This window comes from Pelmatolapia mariae, linkage group LG3_W, assembly GCF_036321145.2.
Source record: "Pelmatolapia mariae isolate MD_Pm_ZW linkage group LG3_W, Pm_UMD_F_2, whole genome shotgun sequence".
NCBI lineage: Eukaryota > Metazoa > Chordata > Actinopteri > Cichliformes > Cichlidae > Pelmatolapia > Pelmatolapia mariae.
The window spans coordinates 91534297-91556896 of record NC_086229.1 but is presented as its reverse complement, the minus strand read 5'-3'; the positions used below and the strand labels follow the sequence as shown (position 1 = coordinate 91556896).

The following is a 22600-nucleotide window of genomic DNA, read 5'->3' as shown; positions in this document are numbered from 1 at the left end:
TTTTAATGAAATGCTGAATCCAGGGGCAAACAAGACGTACATTCAGTTACTAGCTGGTGAAAGTCACTCAGACGTACACACAGGCCCGAAAAACTGTGATGAAGAGGAGATGCAGTTAAGCAAATGGTGACTCTGAAGACGCACAAGGAAAGCTTGATTCTGACTAATTGGAGTGTCTGGCTGTAACCTCATTTCACTTCAGCAGCTTGTTTATCATGCAAAAAGGTTGTAAATTCCATGTTGTGGACCTTCAGTATTTAAATCATTGATCATCTGTGTTGGTGGGGCAAAATGAATTCTTACCAACTAGTTACTGCATTTAGTTTATTACTTGTTTTACCTAATAGTTTAACCTCGATTTTTCAAAAGTATAGAAACGAAGACATTATACTGCCACTGTTCTATCGAAATTTTAAACAAATATCCTCATATGTGGCTCTCATTTTTCTTAGAAACAAAAATTAGGTAAAAAAAAAAAATCTGGTAATTCTTTGTTTTTACATTCATCAGGTCCCAATCAGCCCAAATATCAAAGAGAAATTAAAAATGCATGCCGTGGAAGAGTTCGGGTCTTAGGAGGATAAAGTTAGTACACTACTGGACAGCCAGAAGGATCTGATTGGCTGGAAGCCAAAATCTTCTTTACATTTTAGATCTATTCTCTGTGATTTTTGTGCCTGGGTTATTTTTTATATCACCTTGCAGCATGTGACTTTCATCAGGGTGATCGATGCTACAGCCTTTTTTTTTCTTGGAAGTTGAAAGTCTAGTTAACAGGCAACAGTACTAGAAGCCTGTTGATGGAAAAAATACAAAAGAATGATCGAAGAAATTAAATATTACAATGCACCAAAATGACTGAATATGATGTTTCAGCATCCGCTTTGCATCTGCTGTCATGAACAATAAAATAATAATTCAGAGGTAACATTTTTAATCCATGAGAGTAATATTTTCAAGAAGAAATGATGGAACAAATTTTCAGCTGAGACTGAAGATGGGAATGATTCAGAAGCATCCAGCAGATTCCAGATTTCCTGCAGCTGACAAGTACAGCATATACAGGTTACCATGGGTACCATGGCTTACTTCCACAGTACAAAGACATGCAGGTTAATTGGTGATTTGAGACTGGCTGTAGGTGTTTATGTGAAATCATGTGGTTATGTGTCTCTCTGTTTTAGACCCGTATAGGTCAAACAATAGATTAGGCATACAGACAAAAAGCAAGACCCAGCACATAAAATGGAGCTGGGATGATGTTGGGTTGCAAAGTGGCCTACGTGTGTTGCAACTGTGGTTAAACAGTTGGAACACATCATCTACAGTGCTTCATTAATGGCAATCCACCACTCATTGCTTTGGATTCCTGCTGTTTTGTGTATTCAGGTCGAAGGCAAAAAGATTTATTTATTAGCTTCTCAGTTATCTTGTTGAAAATCTGTACATTGTAAGAAGAAGGCCTTGTTTTGATTTTATAAAACTGACATCAAAGGGTGTTGTTTCTAGCTTAAAAGATCTGTTGTATAACAGTGCTGTAAATATGCCTGTTTTATAAGCACATTCATGAATAGGAATGATTCCTAATACATTCTCCCTTTTCAGATATGGGTTACTTGATATCAGACATCATATTATAATTCCTATAACAGCAATAATCTGATAAAACAGGTGAATGTAAAAAAATAAATAAAAAAGGAAGGTTAAATCAAACAGAAAAAGGCCAGTGTACAGAATTTTAGTAAGAAAGGCTATTTAGCAGAGATCCTGCAAAACACACTGAGAATGACAGGGAAGTATATAGCTAAAGAGTAGACAAAAGGCAGCAACTGTGGGAGAAGCGCTGTTGCAGCGGCAGAGCACAGCACCTCAGCTTCTCCCATTGATTTCAGCTCTACAACAAATTGGACCATTTTTCACATCATCCTGCAGCGGCACCACTTGCCTTTTTATTTATTCCCCCATTCAGCAGAGCCCCCTGCTCTACATGAAACCAGCAGCACACATACACACACTGTCTGGGGAATGCATGTGTACTGTAAAACATGACACAAATACATTTCTGTCACTGTTAACAGGATGTTAGTCTAATAACAAATAAACAACAAAAAAATAACATTTCATTTCTTCTCATATACACCATGGTAATTATACCTCTGTGCTTTTTAAAGGACAGTGTGATTCAAATTACTAAAATGGCCCTGTTGGCTACATTAACAGACTGGGTGACATGTCTCCCCATGTTAGAGTTAGATTTAACATACATAACTGGTTAGCATTAGCTTACTACTAAATTGTAGCTAAATTAGCATGATATGCTAATATCTGCAGATAGCACATACAGGCACAAACAAATACATCTTCTTCCTACATCTTTTTTTTTTTTAATACATAACACAGCCACTTGTGCCATAGCATAGCTTCTGTTGTTAAGCTGTGATTTGATGATTGTTACTCTAGCAAACTCCTTTTGGTCAGTCTTCGCTGAAGTTCTTTAAAACTTGTTGAGCTCTTTTTTTTTTTTTCAGATAAGCAGAGCAGCCTAGTAGCTGTGGCCCTGAAAGGCCAAAACAACCTGGCTTTATAATGACATTATTTAGTTCTAAACATATCAGATCAATGGATAACAATCATCACCTTTCTGCGATGCTGTTCTCATCATAGTCATGTAAGGAATTTCATGGCATATGGGGGAACAATGAAGAAAAAGAGAATATGAAAACAAATGATTCCATCTGAAATTGAAACAGAACACTTGGACAGAGATATATAACTTTCATACTGATGACACTATACTATGGTCTGAAAACGTTTAGCTGCAGGGTGGAGTGTAGAAGAATTATGTTATAGATAAACTATGCAAGTATGTTGCATATGTTATGAACTAATTCCCTGTAGGAGTTTAAATGTGCATTTTAAAACTTAGTATTTTGCTTGTGACAGTCTTTTTGACGGCAAATCATAAATTAGCAACCAAAGTTTTAGAAAATCTGTTGGCGTTAAACTGGTCCCTAATTCAATAATGAACCCGTAAGTTGTCCTTGGCATTTAAAAGGATTTAATTGGATATTGCCCTCCTTCAAAGTTCCACAGTTTGTTTGAAAATGCAAGAGAGAAATGTTCTGCTAACACAAACTTTTAGTCCAACTGCAGCCTTCATATTGCTAAAGGGAATATGTGCTCTTAGGGCATTTAGAAAAGAGAATTCTCTCCCTTTTATTTAAATTTTTAGTACAGTAGAGGGGTGAAAGCTTGGAATGAGATTTCTTGATAAAAGCACATCTTGAGCTTCGAGTACAGCTTTAAGATCCAGCAAATATTTCCGTAGATTTTTATTTCACACATTTAATTTAATTATCCCAAGTCATAGCTGCACTACTCAGTGTTTTCTTATTACCTATGGATTTATTACTGCTCTTCAGCTTTTTCATAATCTTTCAGCTCATTATTTTGGTTTAATGGTCTAAACTTTGTGTTGCTAAATTTGTTTCTTGTCACAGCATGCAGCTGTATGCTCTGCTAAACTCACTAAACCTGCTCCACAATAAACGAGCAAATGAAATTTACTGACCAGCTTCTGAGCAGCACTGTAAGCTACTCCCGTTTTTTCCTCACAGTTTTTTCCACAAAAATCTCATCTTTTGATACTGTTGCAATATCGCAGGCTGTATAAGTTTCTGTACAGATATATTATTAAAAAGAACCGACACAATCATACACTTGTGTCTTCAACAAGACTGCAACATTAAGAGGTGGGCAGCTAGCAAAAGTGGATGTAATGTTAATTTGATCAAATTTGGTGTCCAGTGCCGTTCACAAGGAAGAGCAAGTTCCTTGTGAAAAACTTAAATCTTTCCTTTTGGAGTTTGTCATGATCAAAAAAGAGCTTAAAGTACAGTGAAAAAAAGTTTAGTGTATTAAACAATGTTACTTTGTCCACTCATCAGGACTTGGTTGTTGCCATTGTCATTATAAGATTCATAATTTATAATAAGAAATGTATCTGCTGTCCTTCTTTTGATTCATTACAGGCTGCATTTGTAGCAATGAAATTTTAGAGTGCAGTCAGTTGATTTCAGTAGACACAACCAGTGATACGTGCTGGTTCGCCAGAAGCAATCACTATATCAGGAAGGTTCAGGTAGAGTAAGCTAATACTCACTTCATTTGTTATGCTTATGCTTTTACATGTGACAAAACTGCTGCTCCATATGTGGAGTCTATGTGTTTAGTTCAGAACTCCCATTCATACAAATCTAAGCATTTTTAGGGCTTTAGGTTTCTGAACTGAAATATAACAAGTGGCAGATAAGTTCCAACTTTATCTTCCTTTTCTGCACATCTTGATTCTCTTGAACACAACAACAATCCAAAAAAAAAGAACTTCTCCAGTCTCTTTTTCACCTTTCTCCTCAATTCAAAGTCACCTTCGCTCCCATTCTCTCTTTCTGCCTACTTCTACCTGCCATCTGTATCAATCTCTCTCTGCACTCAGACTGACAGGTCGCCTCCTCAATGCTTTGTACCCCTGGCTCTGCCTGGGGAGGTGTCTTCACCACATCACCTTGGCATCACTCTACTTCCCAACTCCCACTCTTCATTTCTCTGCCTCCTCCTCCTCACAACATCCTATTGTTCTGACTTTAAAAGCCAAAGAGTGATAGAAGACTTAATAGGAGCCAAAGCTGAAGTGACAGTTTGGTGTCATCGCTGGGCGTGAAGTCCGTTTGAGAAATGTCAAACTGTTGTATGTGAAGGTGGTTACTGAGTGTGAACATAATGGATGACTGGCTTCAGGCGCAGTCTGCGAGCTGTCGAGCTGTCCGGCTCAAGTGCTGCCCTGTGCATTGGCCTGCACTACATTGAAAAGTTGAGGCATCTCTGGATGTCTAAGAACTGTTATTTCAAGTTTCTGTTCTCATTTGATTGACCTGCACCTCTGAACTTAGCGTGAACCAGTATAAAGTACTGGCATAAAGATGAGGATGAAGACGATGATGGAAAGACACCTCTGCTCAGACATCTGGCAGAATAAGAAATTTAAATCTTAGGACAGATTTAGTAGAAGAATGGTCTTTTGTGAAAGTTGCAACTTTAAACAATAAAGTACAACTTTTAAGTTGCCTTAACACCAGGACAGAACACATTAGGATAGGAATACAACAATACCAGAAATTAAGCAGTCACTATTAAGAATACCTGTAGGATCACACGGTTCTTGATACCCAGTTCGATACCAACTCCGACTCTGTCCCTCTTATCGATTAGCTGGAGCAGAGCAATTTCAGTATCTACACTCGTCACCATCTTCCACATGCAGTTTTTCCAGTGGCTGTGGGCTTCTTTCTTTTTCTTCACCATGTAAAAACAGACTAGCACACCTCAGCTATAGAAGAATTGCTGCCTCTGTACATATGCTGTCTACGGTAACAAAGAAAAACAAGTACCATTATTGAGACTTTTGTTATTAAATGGTACTATTGTTTCCACTCATCCCAATCAACTATCAGGCTATCGCTTCTATCATATATCCCCTCCCAGCTAGAAGGTCCTGGGCTTGATTCCATGGCCTGCTGATGCCTTTAATACTTTAAAAAACTGCATTAGCAAGAATTCATGCCAAAAAGGACACTAAGAAGAAGCTATTGATTAGCTGTGGTCAGGGAGGAATAAACCAGTGAGTAGGTGGTTTATTTTTAATAAAAGGCAAATATTAGCTTCATCTGTTGCAAGTCAATATATTGAATTGGCCTCCGCCTACGTCAGCGCAGGACAAATATTTGCCTTCACAACTCTAAAGATGCTGAAAAGACTGATATATGAGCAGAGGTGTCTTTACTTTTTTTTGTGCCATCACCATGGTGACCACATCACTCTATAGCAGGTGTATGCTCACAGTGATTAAACTCTAAGTTGGTTTAACATTCACAGTCAACATCAGCCTACAGGTAACACTGTGTATGCCATTAGACACAGACCCCATGGAGATGAACAGGGCCCTTTGGATGTTGGCCACTGAGCTGAGATAAGTTTTATTGTATTATATGGAGACAGTTTTATTCATTTCTAAGATCAAATGCACTCCATACTGTACAAATCAATTTCTCTAAAACCACTCCTCCTGTTTTTGCATGTCTGATCATAATTATACCAAATTATATCTAATATTTGTGTGCCTCCTTCTAAACAGATTTTTCTAACCACAAACACACAGACACACACATATAGTCACCCATAATGTGATAATAAGTGTTTCTTTCCCCACATGGTAGACAGATAACTGGAAGCTAACAAGGGGCATGTGGGGAGCTGACAAACACACATGGACACACACACACACACACACACATAGACAGGAAAACGGAGGAATAAAGAAGCATATGATAGAAAGAAGTAACAGGGAGTGAAACGAAGGAGAAAGTGGTAAATTGGGAGCTTAAAAAGGAAGAATGAGTGAGAAAAAAAGGACAGAGAGGGCAGTAGAGGGAGCAAAGAAAGAAAGTGAAGGAAGTTAGGAGCGAGAAGAGATGGAGAGGAATTCAGCCTGCAGCATTAATGCAAACGTCCCCTCATTCATCCATAATGAACCATACTGCAGCTCCTTCAGTGGAGCCCTATCGCTGTGGTTGTATGGCACTGTCCAAGTTGAAAATGTTGTGCATTCGCAAGGGCCCCACTGAAACTTAATCTCCTATTGAATTGTCATCCAATACAAACACAAGCATACCTCCCACCAAGAGCTGGAATATTGAAAGGGGGAAAAATAAGATAGTTTTAGTTCCAGGTGTGGATTTTTCTAAGGCGAGCACACCAAAAGTTTGTAGATATAGCTCTTATGAGACTGTTGTTTGCTCCAGGCTCTGGGAAGAGAAACCCCTGTCTGGTACACACACACAAACACACACACACTCACATGTTTGTGTGTTTTGTTTTGCTAAGGAGTCTTAGCAAAACAAAACAAAAAAGTATTGATGTTAGACATGTGCATTACTGATGGGCATGCCTTTCTATTACTACCAAACTTTTATCTGTCATAGAAAAGATGTGAAATGTGTGCTTCAATAATAAGTGGCAGACCCACTTGCGTTTAACATGAAATTTAAACAAATTAAAATCCAGAAGTGAAATATTTAAAGAACCTTATTTTGCTCAGAATCACTGTAGCAAATGATCAAATAACTAAAGATCAAAGCTGGTGACCCAGCAATTTTTAGTGTTCACAACTTTCAACAACTACCTCAAAAACATTTCAACAGATGCTCGTGACATGATCGAAACTCTGAAGTAAAAATTTATCATTCATATAGTAGTGGACTTATATATTTTAACCAGTTTCTACACTGAACACATAAATGCTGGTTTGCCTTGTGTACAGCATAGCCGGCAGTTTAGCGTCTCTCAGATACAACAGTAGTCACTGCTATCTCTTCATCAGCACAGATTTTTTTTTCTGAATGGAAAACCCTTCCTGCCCAGCACCTTGCTGTTCTTTCTCCCCTGTTATTTCCAAAAACAGGCAGCAATCTTTACTGGAATATAAACCAAACACTCCAACAATTTTTATATGGATCCAAATAAAACCAAAGATGTACATAACAAAAAAGTAAAGCAAGTTCAATGCATTAAATATCCTATATATGACTTAACGATTGGCGGCAGCCAGTAGTATTCGTATATTAAAATCCTGAAATAAACAATTCCTCTCATTTCTATACACATCTTGCATGTTGTTGCCCCTGCTAAGTGAGACTGAAAAGAACATACACATACAAGTCCTCTATATCGGGTACTATATTTGAACCAAAACACCCTGTGTCATGCCTCATACCCTCACCCTCACCTATATGAGAGCATCTGAGCTGGAACCACACAAGGACAAAATGACAAAGCTGAGGAGAATATGAAGTACCGCTATGTGTGAAAATTGTCCATTTTCAAAGCTCCAACAACAAAAGTGATGCATGTGGGTAGGGAATGCATTTTTTTCTAATACTGATCAAGACAGACAGGAGGAAATAAGCTGGGAAATCCTTTCCAATAGATGGAGAGTTTAGCAGAGCAGGTCTCAGTAATGTCTTTTGTTATCTAAGCCTGATATGAAAGACTTTTTACTTCCATGAGGCTGCCACATTCACATGTTATCAAAGTAAAATAATCTGTTTTGTATTCCTGTTCATCTTTTTTCACTATTATTTATTTTGTTTTTCGATAGCCACCACCAGTTTACCTGAAAACAGCTTGACAGCTGACTGAATGATCATGTTTGTTGCTGTCAGTGTAGCATTTTCATCTAATGTGTTACTGATACTTGAAGGTAAACCAACTGGGACAGATGAGAGTTAAAGTCATCTTTAAAAGATTTTATGTCTTTGGTAAGTTCTTTGTCTCTTTCACAGCTTCCTTTGGTGGAACAAAATGTAACTAATTTGACACATCCCCCCTATGTTACTTTGTGTTTATATTGCACTTATATTTATATTACAGTCAATGCAGATTGCAGTGGATGGCTTGCTAAAGTTACTGCTAATTTTAACCCTGTATATAATGATGGGTATAGGCTTCATCAATTTCATATCACCCACTGGTTTGTTAAGTTTTAAAAGCTAATCTTTGAAAACAAATATCACCAGTGCTGGGCAGTTTTTACCAGAAAAACTGAGGGACACAGCATGCCTACGTGCCCACCTGGAGGCATAAACTGCTCTACTGTCTGCTGGCCACTGGAAAGATTGCAAGTTTAAGGCACCTCTATATTGGTCTCACCTTTCAGAACCAGAAGTTACTCTCATTTTTTTTAATACTTCATACTGTCGTCCAATAACTTGGACTTTTTGTACACTTTAATTTCTTTGTGCCTTTATTTTTGTAGCTCACTTTTTACACGTCCTAATCCATCAGATAGGATGGTTGTAGGAGGTAGAGCAGGTCATCTGCTAATTAGAAGGCTGGTGGTTCGATCCTTGGATATTGCACTCTACATGCCAAATATCCTTGGGCAGGATACTAAACCCAAACTGCTCTGCACATGAGTGTGTGACTAATAGCTAGAAAAAAGTGCTTGTGTGGTTGGGTGAATGAAGTTGTGTAAAGCACCATTTAGCATCTTAGCCTTAATTGGTCCAGAATGCAGCAGCTAGCTATCACCCCTATTCTTCCTTCCCGTCAATGACTATAATGAATTCTTCCCACTTTCTATTATTAACTTAAAAAGCTTTGCATGGCCAGGCTCCTGCTTATATAGCTGAAACGACACCGGATGACAGAACATGAGGAAGAAGGAACACGAAAAGCTGGAGAAGTACCAAGAGCTCAGACAAGAGCTTGAGAAGATGCGGAGTGTGTATATATATATATATATATATATATATATATATATATATATATATATATATATATATATATATATATATACACACACATATATATTAAGTGCTTTCACGTGGGAAAAGCTAAAGGCTTTAGGAAATCCATATTCAAGGGCTGAATGCATTCCACATGGATTCTTGATGCTTTCAAAAAGTTGTTTTTTTAACAAAGTAAACATGAACACATTTTGTATTTTAATTTAAGTTTGATTTTTATGACAAGCCCAAAGACTCCCCAGCACTCTTTATAAATCTCATATGAAAATAGATCTGATCCCAAGTGTTCAGCTCTGACATTGAGCTCTCCTATATCTTTGACATGGAGCCATATCTTACTCCTCACTTGCTGAGGGTGTCATGGCAAGTAAAGCCTGGAAAATTTATCAATTTATATTCAGTGCCACTTCAAATCAAAAGAAGAGTAGTCGCAGAGAAAAAGATCAGTTTTCCAGTTCTAGACCTTGGCTTTCATCACATCTCTCCGCCCCTCTCTGTCTCGCTCCCTTTCTCTTTCACTGTGGGTTGCTTTTCTATCCCTCTTTGCACGGACCTGAGAGAAGGTAAGCGAAAAAACTGTGAAAGAGAAGCTGGAAGATAGCAAAAGGGTGCAGAGATGAGAGGTTGTGAATGAAGCGATGAGAGAATGTATACATGGATGTGTCTGAGAGAGAGTAAAAACAGAGGTATAATAAGATATTTTGGATGTATATAAATAGAAATCACTGTAAAAGCACACCATATAAGAGGCCTTTACTCAGAAAAGACTTTATTTTTGAATTCCAAGAGATCTACCAAGAGAAGACGGTAGGTACAGTATACAGTTCCTGATTTTACGCTCAAAGCCAAAACAAAACTCTCATGGATTATTTACATGGTAGATGCTACTAGTTGGTATTGCTTATATAAAATATTCCTTGAAAATCAAGAAGTTTTACTCTGGATACTGTTGAACATGTCCTGTGCGGAGTAGTTATTAATTTAGTTATTTTTAGGTTGCTATTATTTTAGTTTTCATTCACTGTACAGTTACATAATAAAATGCTAAACTGCTTCAATATGCTTACAAGCTGTGACTAATCCTGTTCTGGTCTCCTGTAGAGTCAGGCTTTGAAAAATGATGCTAAATAAGTAGCTAGCACAGCATTTTTGGTCACATACACTCCATTTTGAGCGCAAGAGAACCAAATAATAAATTCTTAAACTAAAAAAAAAGAAAGAAAGAAAGAAAGAAAGAAAGAAAGAAAAAACATTTTTAAATAAGGGGAAAGTATATTCTCTAAACATTTAATGAGCCATCTGATTTGATGCACCAATCATTAGTCTTAGCTATTTGATTAAGGTTAAGGAACTGCTATTGCCATGCTTACAAAAAGGAGGAAGATGTGCTAGCTACTCACAAAATTGTGTCATCCATACACACTCTGTTTCTGCCTTTTAACCTGTCATTATTCCTCCAGCCTGTCAAAGGTTCTGTCACTTGAACATAAACAGATGTCACTGTGGGGCATTTGATAAAATGATTGATGCTATTGTTCTCCTTCCAAGGGTAGCTGCATAGAGTGAAGCTTATGCAAGGTTGAGGTGTGAGGGCTCGGGTGATGGATGGATGTGTACTGTCTATGTATTGTGCTTTTGTGTCTTAGCGTTTGCAGGAGCAAGTAATGAACTTTCTTGTTTTTATATTTGTCTCGCATGTGTGCCTTAGACAAATGAACACAAATCAATAAAAGGTCAGTTTTAGGGATGTAGGGATGTTGCGTTAAATGCAAATAAAAACAAAATGCAAATATACAAAGAATCAGTGTATCAAATACTAAAGGAGAAATTGCATCGATTTCCTCTTTTTTTAAAAAATATGTGCTCAACTTGAAATTGACAACAGTAACATGGTGCTGTTGCAGAATCAATACATGCCTGTGGTGTAAATTGCTGTAGTCCAATGGCCCATTAACTCAGCAGGATAGGATGTGGTGCTGGTAATGTTAGAGGTGTGAGTAAGTTCACTGTTTCTCTTATGCTTTTCCTTTCTAGTCTGCATTGAAAAAAATCTCCAGGTGATGACTAACTTATGTTCCTGATATGTGTTAACAGACCTCTCTGCATTTAATCATACTTGTTATTAATCTCTGGCTCTCTTCCACAGCATGTCATTTGTCCTGCCTCCTTCTCTTTCCCCAACCGGTCGTAGCAGATAAGCACCCCTCCCTGAGCCTGGTTTTGCTGGAGGTTTCTTCATGTTAAAAGGGAGTTTTTCATTCCCACTGTCGCCAAAGTGCTTGCTCATAGGGGGTCATATGATTGTTGGGTTTTTCTCTCTATGTACTATTGTAGGGTCTACCTTACAATGTAAAGCACCTAGAGGCGACTATTGTTGTGATTTGGTGCTATACAAATAAAACTGAATTGAATTGAATACTGGCACAACTTTTACTTTGAAACTGCTTTATTTGAACAATGACAGAATGTCTCGATGGGACATTAAACCAACAGCCATTCAAAATCTTAATGCCTGATGGGAGAAATCCCAGTTTTTTCAGATAAGGACTTTTAAGAGCATTATCTAAAAGAATGCATTGCTTTTCAATATGAGACAGATCTGGATTACATGTTGGACAGTTTAGCAAATTGGCTCTTTTTTATCCAGAGCTTTGCCACTGTAATACCTGGAGAAGGTGGTTAGGTAAGACATGGTGACTTGATAATAGAATGACGTCCCTCTTTATGTCATTTAGGATTAATGGTAGCTTTACAAATACGAAGTTATCAATTCCATATTCAATAATGCCCCTCTATTATTGAACATGGAAGCTAGAGTTTGAATTGTGGCTAGGCTGTTTTTCACTTCACACTAGCCCATCTTAAATCAGCAACTATGCTGCTGAATCTTGTTTATGTGTTTTGGGGGATTTTTTTCTTTTTTGTTTGTATTTTAGATTTTTAACTTATACTGTATTTACTCATAACAAAGTTTACTTTTTCCCACCAGCATCCAAACAGTAATATTGTCTAAAACCAATATTCTGGGTGGTAACAGATTTACTGGGTTTTGAAAACTGGTCCTGAAAACCACCAAACCTGAATACCTTCCATGCATAAAAGCTTATTTGCATGTTTCAGTTAAAGTCATACTTTAGTTTTAACACAAGTCCTTCTAAATGAATCCACTGTGACATGCATTGGTGTGTAAAATGGGAAACCAAGGATGCAAAGTCAAAATACATTTCAGCTTCTTGACACAAAAAATGTGAAAAACATGTCAGTCCCAGTCTGAAATATAAAAATCCCACCAAAAATGTGACGGATATAGTTAATGAATAATGTACACGCCAGAGGACAAGGGATTAAAATTAGCTGCAGCTGAGTTTCTGCACGTTACTTCAACACTTGCATTTCCCTTTGAAGTTCATGGATTTATTCTACATGTTCTGTAAGAAGTGTGGTTTGAACTGAAGTGCCGAGAATAATCTTCAAAAAGACTATGAGACACAACACGCACTTGCACGCAAACACACAGTTTTACAGCAGAGACAAGATATTTGTTGATGCAGGTAAGTTTTCCTTTTATTGTGTACTTATCACCCTGTGCCACTGTCTTGTTATTCCACAGTAAATCTCAACATTACATCATAAGCATGTACATCCACACACATGCAAGAAAGGGACAATGGGATGTAACACCTGCCCCTCCTCCACCTCCTGCATAAATCAACCATTTCTGCCTCCTCTTGCTTCTCATTCTTCACACATGCACATATGAGTGCATTCATTGCTCATGGTCAATCAATCTGGAGCTTCTACTTCATGCTGTCATCTGCAGTTAGCGAGGAAGAGCAGGAAAGGAGGGGGAGGAAAGTAAGGAATGGATATCAAACGAAAGATAGTGGAAGAAGAAAATAGGAAGACAGCAACTCTGATATATTGTATCATTGTGGTGTTAATATTCGGGATAGTGCTGGTGTATGTATATCTATCTATCTGTCTATCTATCTATAGATAGATAGACAGATAGATAGACAGACAGACAGAGGAAGAATAACATCATATAGCAGTGGTAAAAAGGTGAAAAGTGATAAAGTATTTAAAAGTAATTGATATAATTAAATGAAAGCTAGAAATAGCTATTACATTTGAGAATTGCTAAATGTAGGTAACTATTCTCTGATGGAGAATACATGAATTTTAATTCTTGGTGTAAATGAGGTCTTAAAGCCCGTTTGGCACATTTTGCTTTTCACTGCCTTGAAAAACTTAAAAAAAAAAAAAATCTGCTAAAGGTTTTCAAAGCTGCTCAGTTTGTAAGTTAATTACTATTTATTACTGAAAAGTTCCAAAAATGCGAGAAAGTCAAGTCAAGTTAGTTCATTTGAACAGCAAATATGTTGGCCAAAGAGGAAGTATCTGAAACATATTTAAAAATAATAATAATACATTTTATTTAAAAAAAAACCCCAATGCAAATATAGGTTAAAACCAATGCATGCACTTTCTTAATTACTTATTCAACTCAGGTAACGGGAGTTGGAGCCTATCCCTGGCCAAATTCCCAGTTCATTGCAGAGTAATACAAAGAGACAGGATGCAAACACTTAATCTGATTGTGATTTAGAATCTCAGTCATTTAGAATGACTAGCTAAACTAACATGCATGTCTTTGGATTGTGAAAGTGGGTAGCTACAGGAAACAAACTCAACACAGACCCCAGCAGGCCAGTGGATTTGAACCCAGGACCTTCTTTTGTGAGGTGACAGAGCTGCAGTCATTCTTAAATTATTTATAAATTATTTATATATTATTTATAAATTATATTATTGTTTCTCTTAGCTTTTATAAATTATTTATAAAAGCTAAAAACAAGATACTTCGTTGAAACAACTAGGCCAGTTGAAATACTATGTCAGAGCTGATAAGTTTTCTTTTTGGCAGCAATTGTCATAGTGCTGATTCATAAAATACTTCCCAAATGAAAAATGACTGTATCAATAATACAGTGACTAACAAACTGCAAAAAAATGCTGATTTTTGAATGTCTTCCTCTTGTTTTGTCTTCCCTTCAGTGCGCTTATATTCTGTGTTCTCTGCTCTTACAGTCTCTTCAGTCTACTTCAGCTGCATTGAAATATTAAGCGAGCCCCATTAAACTCCAGAGTACAGCAGAAACACACCACTCTAAAATTCAGAGACAAGCAGAGCATACAAGCCTGCAAAAGCAGCATAACAGAAAGCTCAGAGCCCGGGCTCCCTCCAGGGTGAGCCAGCAGATAGCAGTATGAGTCAATGGATCTGGCTCACTGCCTATTGATCCAAATTGGTGGATCGAGGTCAGGTCAATCCATTTAGGCCCAGCAACTGAGGGGCTGACAGCAGCAGTGCTGATCCTCTTGGGCCTCTGCTGCACAGGAGAGCAAACACAAGAGACCAGCTGGACAGAGCATGCGGGTCAATATCTACGATCAATGCTAGGTTAAAGATGATCACAGCTAATGTTATGCTATAATCTGAATAGACTGTGGAAATGTGATTCATCATGCTCTGCAGGGACCTGTAGCAGTAACACTTTGGATGAAATGTGAGACTGAACAACCAGACTGAATAGCAGCGCAAAACCAAAGAGGGGCTCATCAGTCAAGGTCAGTGTAGAGACAGCGGCTGGATTAAGTTGCTGTGTGTTTAACAGATGCTGAATTTTAAATATATTTCAGAAAAAAGGGAGGAAGCAATAGAATGTAATCTTCATGGTCTTTCTATTACTTTATCTTCTACTTACTTCATGTTTCTTCATATTTAATTCCACTGAGAAAGAAAGTCTTACTTTGTATCCTGAGATATATGCAGGCTGAAAATAAAACAGAGAACACAGCACCTGGTGGGTTATCAGAGTCCGCTTAGCCTCAAATGCTGCATGTTTCTCACATGTGTTTGATACCGGGTTTTACTTCAAAACGCCTACATGAACTGTGGCATTCTTCCATGTGCATACTTTCAAGTATAATCCAATACTCTACCTTTCTCTGTGGCACCAGATGATGTAAAGTATTCTTTCTCATTCAAAGTGACGTGCTACTCGCCTCTTTGACTGAGTTTCAGACCCTAGCACCGGCCTTTTCTAAGGACTGAAAGGAATCATATAGAATATGAAATTGAACACTGCTACGATACGATGGTGTGGGTGGACCAAATGTCTGTAGTGGAATTTAGAGTCGATAACCCTCCAGCAAGCATTAGCATTAGCTTCTGTGCTTTGGCTAACCTTGCCTCCGACTGTCTTCGGTTCACACCATGCACTTCAGGCTGCTTATCAGCTTGTGCGCAGGTCTCAGATCTGTGTCTGGGCAGAGGATAAAGGAAAAACTGCTCTATGTTACAGCTAACATGGCTGTTGGGAAAGAGGGGAGACGTGGGAAGAGGAAATAACAAGGTAAGGTCTGGTTATCACGGAGCTATACTGTGGTTTGGCCAGGATAGCTTTCCGCAGAGTAACACACACATTTTTGGTTAAATAGTGTCAGCGGTTCACTTTGCACATCTTATTTTTGTGTTAAGAAACAGCAAAACCTTCAGTTTTTGCCACTTTGTCACAGCTCCGCTCTGCTGACAGCAACATTAGTATGGGAGCCATTTGCACAAGAGACTAGCTTAACTTTCTATTTCCAAGTCTTTTCACGTTGCCACTTTCTCAGAGAGAGGATGGACAAACAGTTGGTTAAAACCCCAGAGGCTGAGAGCAAAGTGCACCATCAAAGTATGTCTGTAAACCTACTGCATTATTGATGATTAATTACACAGAAAGCAGACAGGGTGGGCACGTCATGGCTGTCATAACTGAAGTGTCAGCAGCTCTTAAATTGTGCTGAAATAGGGAAAGTAACATGAATGACAAAAGGCTTTTAAAATAGAAGAGGGCTTTTTAAAAAAAATAATCTGTGGATAAACATTCTGGATTTATTGTAGGGGTTGTCTGACTGTGAAACTATTGCTTATATGAACTTACTTGTCAGTTTTTGCTCTGTCATTTGTTATAATCTACATGGCGGTGAGACCAAAAACTCAATAAGAAATTGTTTACTGAGGTTACACAAAAAGTAACTTTTGCACAGTCTGCACAATCCAACTTGTTTTTGCACTCAGAGGGAACAGACATTACCTTTTTCTAATCCCGCTGAACATTCAATAGCATAAACATTGGACTAATGTATCTAATATCTGAGCTATTAATATGGTTTGGGCTGAGTTGAATCCCCTTACAAGGTTTTTGTCCAGATATAATCAACCTTTTAACTTCTCAAATAGATTTGAGGCACACAAAAACTCCTCTCAGCCTGTTATTCCCTTCCACATCCACAGCTTTAGGGCATTTTACATTACATTGCTGTTCAACAGCTTTTACTGGCATTTTGTTCATAATTACTATGAAGTCCACTCCTCTTTAATAACACTCTACAAAGAAGCCAATGATCTAGTTACTAAGATGTTTTTTTCTTATGAAAAGCAGAGTTGACACCCAGCAATATACTGCAGACAGACAACCAGACAGCTATTTCATGTTCAGTAAGAGCAAAGGAAGGCATAGTCTATCTGAAATTACAAATTGTTCCTCATCACAGATGTATCATCTGAACATAATGTGTCCACATCTGAATATCTTGATATTCTCTTTGAAGCTCTTTGAACTGCCAATCAGTGAAGTGCTCGCAGTAGTTCTGCAATATCATTTTCTTTTTTCCCTTTTTTTTAAACTTATATCTGTGTTTACTCATCTTGATGTCTTTTTCTTCCTTACTTTGTTCTTTCTTGGTCTTTGTTCTTTTCTGGCTTTCTGCTTTCCTCAGTAGGTGACTACAAGTATTTTCAAAACTATTGTCAATTTGTTCTTTGTGTCAGACTAAGAAATTGTTTTGTTTTTTTTTGTTTGTTTTTTATTGTCTATCCAATACTCCGTGTTGCATTTAAAACAACAAATGCAGTTTATCAATGAATGACTGCTTTGGGTTAGCTCTTCCAGTAGAAAACATCCCACTGTGGCAATATCTGTACCACAGTGTGTTTAAACTATAAAGCTCAGGCCTTTGGTGACAGACCAGGAATTATTTCTTTCAACAGGGTCAATTTTGGTCAGATTTTCAAATACTCGTGGTGGGAAATTGCTCTAGGGTGAACACTCCATATCAACTACTGTGGGTTAGAAAACGGCCCAAGAAACATCACTCACACATAAAAGGGGTGATGGAACAGGGTTTCTGACAAGACTACAGGATGAATCCTCTCTTTGCTGTGGATGGCCTAATGAAGCAATTAAAGGCACAACTCTATAAGTGCATGAAAAAAGTCTACATCAATCATTTTATATCATATCCCGAACCCCCATGCTGATCTTATAACTTCCTAAAACTTCAAAGACTGATAAAGATTTGCAGCGCTTGCATAAGGGCACCAAAAGGGCCAGTTAAAGCAAAGGAAGATGCCTTAAGCTGGTTTGCTAAGTCCTTATCTTTTCTTTTGACTTATCCCCTCTCTATATAAAGAAATGTTTAAACTCTTTGACCTCCAGACAGATTCTATCACCTGAAGCAATAGTTTTTGCTTCCAGCAGATGTTCTGTCACTTATTAAGTGAATAATGGTTTATTTCACTTTTTTAAATTGGAACCTTGCTTATTTCCAACTCACACTCTGTATTCATCCATTAGGGTCAAATCAAGGTTCAGTATCTTGCCCAAGGATATGTTGGAGGAGGGCACTGAGATCAAACCTCCAACCTTCAGATTAGTAGACACCCCACACTTCCTCCTGAGCCATCATCGTTTAGTGGATGATTTTAACGTGGAATGGTATGATGCAAAGTGGGAAATTTTAATATTATTCTTTCAACGTCACTTTGGACTACTGACTTAATGTTGCTCACATTTTATTATTTACTTAAATGCATCCTCAATTTTAGCAGAACAAATAGTTCAGTAAATAATCAGCTGCGGGCATGACCAGTCCAGCCACTAGAGTACCTTTCTCACTCTTTCAAATACTGTCAAAATAAAACAGCCCACTCTTATGGAGTAGAATAAACTTTGCTGTTCATCATCATTGATGCCTGAGGTCAGAACAGAAAATTCTGAGGAGATTCCACACAGACTTTTGGATGAAGACATTATTGAGGACACTGGCTCAGGAGGTCGTTTGTCTTAAATACCCTCTGAGCTTGAGGGGATTCCTCCAGGTGATGCCTTGCTTCTCTGAGATTTATTGAGGTGGCAGTTTTATAATCCGCAAACGAATGGTGTTGCAATGATGGTGTGTTTGAAAGCTGCTGTTTTCTGAGTGTAGGTTTTAAAAAAATATTCTTTGTCATCAGGAGGCACGCCATCTCAGCAGGGATCAGATTTAGCTAAGCCATTAATGGACCAGCAAATCACCTTCAGAATACACTGCGGTCTACAGGATTGTATTAATTTGTTCTCCCAGCTTGCATGCCCGTGTACCTCTCCTGCTCATTATTTGCTAGTTCCTTCATTCTGATTTTCTATATACAAATATAAACTACTTTAGTAGCCCAATTTATTTTTATGTATTTCTATAATTATGGACAAGAAGTTTGACAATTTGAGCCTGTTCAGTTATAAAATGCATAGACAGTGAAGCAAGAGGCATGGTGACTTTTTAACTCTTTACTGGTTGTATTTCCTTTTTTCTTTAATTATTCCCAAAATATAAATAAAATTTCTACATAATGCGTCAGACTATTGCAGGATTAAATTGGCACCTGTGCTTTACTGGTCCCTACTAAACTATTCATATGCACTTAAACAGATAGGGCACCTAAACAAAACATGAATAAACGAAAACCTTTGACTAAAGAAAATGAAAGAATTTATAATTTAAATCTCTCTTCCGCATTCGTGCAATGTTAATTTATTGTAACCTAGTTGTTTTAACAATGCTGTTACGATGACTAAACTGCCAATGTCAAAGATCATGTTTACAATTAGATAAGGCACAATATTCAAAAGTGTAGATCATTTTATTAAAGTCAAATAAAATACAATACAGTGAATGCAAAAAGCATATTGTGTGTACACGTGATAACCCCGGCCAGATTTACCAAAACATCAATCTTTTAAACTTGGTTCATTCTGATCTAGAGTTAATGAGTTTGAATTTCAGAAGCCTAGTTTGAACTTAGTGTTATGGCCCTGGCCATAATTTCAGTCATGGTGGCTGGATTTTGTTCTGTGTGTTCTGTGCCTTTAAATGTCTTCCTTCCTGATTTGGGAGCTGGCAGCTGCTGATTGGTTCCCATGGTCAAGTGGCTGTTTTAAAAACCCTCTCCAGTAGTTGTCCCTCTGCAGCAACTGACAGCAGCAGCAGACCTGTCCTTGGCCTTCAAACCCTCTGTGACATTCGCCTTAGCTGCCTTATTATTTCCTGTACTGTTTTCTCTTGTTTATTCAATAAGGACGTTAGGGGTAGCGCTTGTCTTTTGTTTGGTTTTTGTTTCACTCAGGTTTTAGGTAGCACCTCCCTTTTTGGAATAAGCTGGTTTTGTTTGTTATGTTGGCCTGTGTTCACCCCGGAGTTAAACCTTTCAGTTTGGTAAAAATAAAATCACCCTTAACTTGTAAATTGGGTTCTGGGTATGGCTTTGGGGACCAGGGTGGGGTCACCTTCCTTTTAACCCTTATGTTGCGCTCCTGTACCCCAAGACCGGGACGTAACACTTACTGTGACTTGTCCTGATAATCAGAGATAACTACAAATATTACTATATTTGTCTCTCTATGCACCTCTTTTCTGTCTTCTCTTTCCTCTCACCTTTAACTGCTCACAGCTGTTAGCTACCTGTCCCTGAGCCTTGTTCTGGCAAGGCCTATTCCTGCTAGAAGGGGATTTTTCCTCCCCACTATCAGTAAATCGCTGCTTGTAGAAGATTATCTAACTGTTGAGGTTCTCTCTCGAATATACAGGGACGCTATGACATTGGGATGATTTTGTGGGAAACTGAAAATCGCATTATGCTTCTTAATAGTTAAGAATGTTAATTTTCAGCTGCCTTTATTTGTAAATGGAACGGCACTTTCATAGGGTTTTTCAACTCCAATTGAGCACTGTACAAGCCTCACTTGCCCAACCACACACACATTCATACACATGTTGTTTTGTTTTTTTTTGTAATCTAGCATTTTACACACCCCTGCACATTCCAGTGCAGGGTTGGGTGACTAATTTTTCAAAGGGGCCACTTGAGAAACCGGAACTTTTGTGTAGGGTCACACCAGTAAGCTAAATTCAGTTCTGCTCAATATTTTATCCCCTTATAAACTGCTACTGGTAAGAGCAGATTAGTAGTTATAATTAAGCAATGGAAATGTGAGATAGACTTGCTAAAAGCACCAACATTTTATCGCCATTTAATCAGCATTCCTAAAAACATAAGTGTACAAAATGTTAATGTTTTTGCAAAATTTCTGTCTTTTAACTTTATGCAAACTGCTATTGCTATTTGGCTTGTAGTTTAAGTATTTCATCTGTAGTTTTTCTGTTTTAACTTGTACAGTGACAGAACTTAGTCTGTTCTGAGCTTGAACAAGTGCATTAAAGTCAGGTCCAATATCTTATGTTGTAATGCTAAGGGTGATCGAGACTGAAGATATGCATCTGGATTTTTTGAACTTTATCACTGTGAATTTTTATCCTTTGTGAGAGAAAAATAAAAATCCAGCAGTGATGTTAACTTTAAACTGAAACTCCTTCTCCTTCAATGTCCTCGATCTGTCTTATTAAGATTTGCCTGGAGAGAGAATAAGTCCATCAAACACTTTTTCACAACCACCCCATCATCAAACTGCTGACCATTTTTTTTTTCAATTTTGTGGGAAAGCTCAAAGCTGATCATAACTGTTCCATTCCTGGATGTGTAAAGCTTGGTAAAAAAGGTTCTTGTTGCTTTTGCAGCTTTGCTATCAAAGTCTGTTTCAGCTCTACATCAGTCACATTTTTCTGTATGTTTAGTCTCACAATGGTAATAAAAATTGTAATCCTTAAACACCGCAACCTGCTTTCCAGAAAGCAATGACACGGCTTAACCTCTGACCTCAGTAAACAGTCCATGTCTTATTCTGCATTACCAGCATTCTCTTGCACACATGTATGCATGTAAATTTGAAAAGGAAAGAGCAATCACCTTCAAAATAAAAGCAACAAAGCGATTTGTCTGATTCCCTTCATCATCACATAAAACAGTAAGTGGTCTTAAGGTTATGATTAGTAGCTGAAATGGGAGATACATGGTGTATACTTATTTACATCTGAAACCTAATTTTCCGATTTTCTAATTGGCCAGATGTGGCCTGCAGGCCATGCAATGCCCGAGTTGCCCCAGCAGATGCATAGGGGACAACTTCAGGTTTTAAGATCTTGCCCAAGGATACTTCAATATGTACAGTAGTGGAATCATTGATTGAACAACTTATCTTATGACTTGTGGATGGCTCTCTTTACCTCACGAAGCACAGCTGTGATAATCAACAGCTACAGTTGCTGGGCCAATACCAAATAAATGTAAAAAAAAAAAAAGAACGAGAGAGTTTCCCTGCTGGAGAATTATGACCTGACTGATGTTCATTTTTAGCTATTAAGCGTGTTTCAAGTAGGTCCTTGTTGGGATGTCTGTGAGTGCAGATAGAAAGGTATAGCAATGTGCCCACATTGCTGTGTATACAGGGCAAGAGTCGAAAACTAATGCTCCTGAAAGCAGACTGGATGAATTATGAAGACAAATCATTCCACTGGTTTAACTACATAAAAAGTGCAAGTGTTATAGTTTTTGACCAAAGACTCTTTGAATAAAACTACACTAAACAGCGAGTGAGTTTGTTTTTAGATAAGGGGGAAAATGCAAAACTATAAATAACAGTATACCCAAGAGTTTTTATGGCAAATCAAAAAAACAATAATTTTATCCCGTTTTGTTGTTTGTCGAAAGTGAAAATCGTAACTTACATTACAATTAAACATATTACATATTAACTGGGCAGTCTTTTTTTTTAATTTAACCTCTATTTATACAGGTCTCTCTTGTAATTGAGACCCAATGTCTCATTCACAAGATAGACCTGTTTCAGACAAACATATTAAAATTACAATAATAATAATTACAACAATAATAAATATACATAAAACAATAAAATAGCTAAATATGTCTAATGTACACAGTCATATTAAAAACAAGTTGCCAGAGATGATTTTGA

General features: G+C 37.7%; 1 protein-coding gene and 1 long non-coding RNA gene across 4 annotated transcripts in view; one reads left to right on the top strand and one right to left on the bottom strand.

Annotated features, from left to right (window-relative positions):
• Positions 1-22600, bottom strand: part of sorcs2 (sortilin-related VPS10 domain containing receptor 2) — a 353182-nt gene that overhangs the window by 178056 nt on the left and 152526 nt on the right. The gene's annotated exons all lie outside the window — the stretch shown is intronic.
• The window catches only part of LOC134625001 (uncharacterized), a 37711-nt gene continuing 29920 nt past the window's right edge, over positions 14810-22600 (top strand). The window contains exon 1 of the long non-coding RNA XR_010093678.1: positions 14810-14993. This is a non-coding gene — a long non-coding RNA (uncharacterized LOC134625001). The remainder of the gene's footprint in view (positions 14994-22600) is intronic.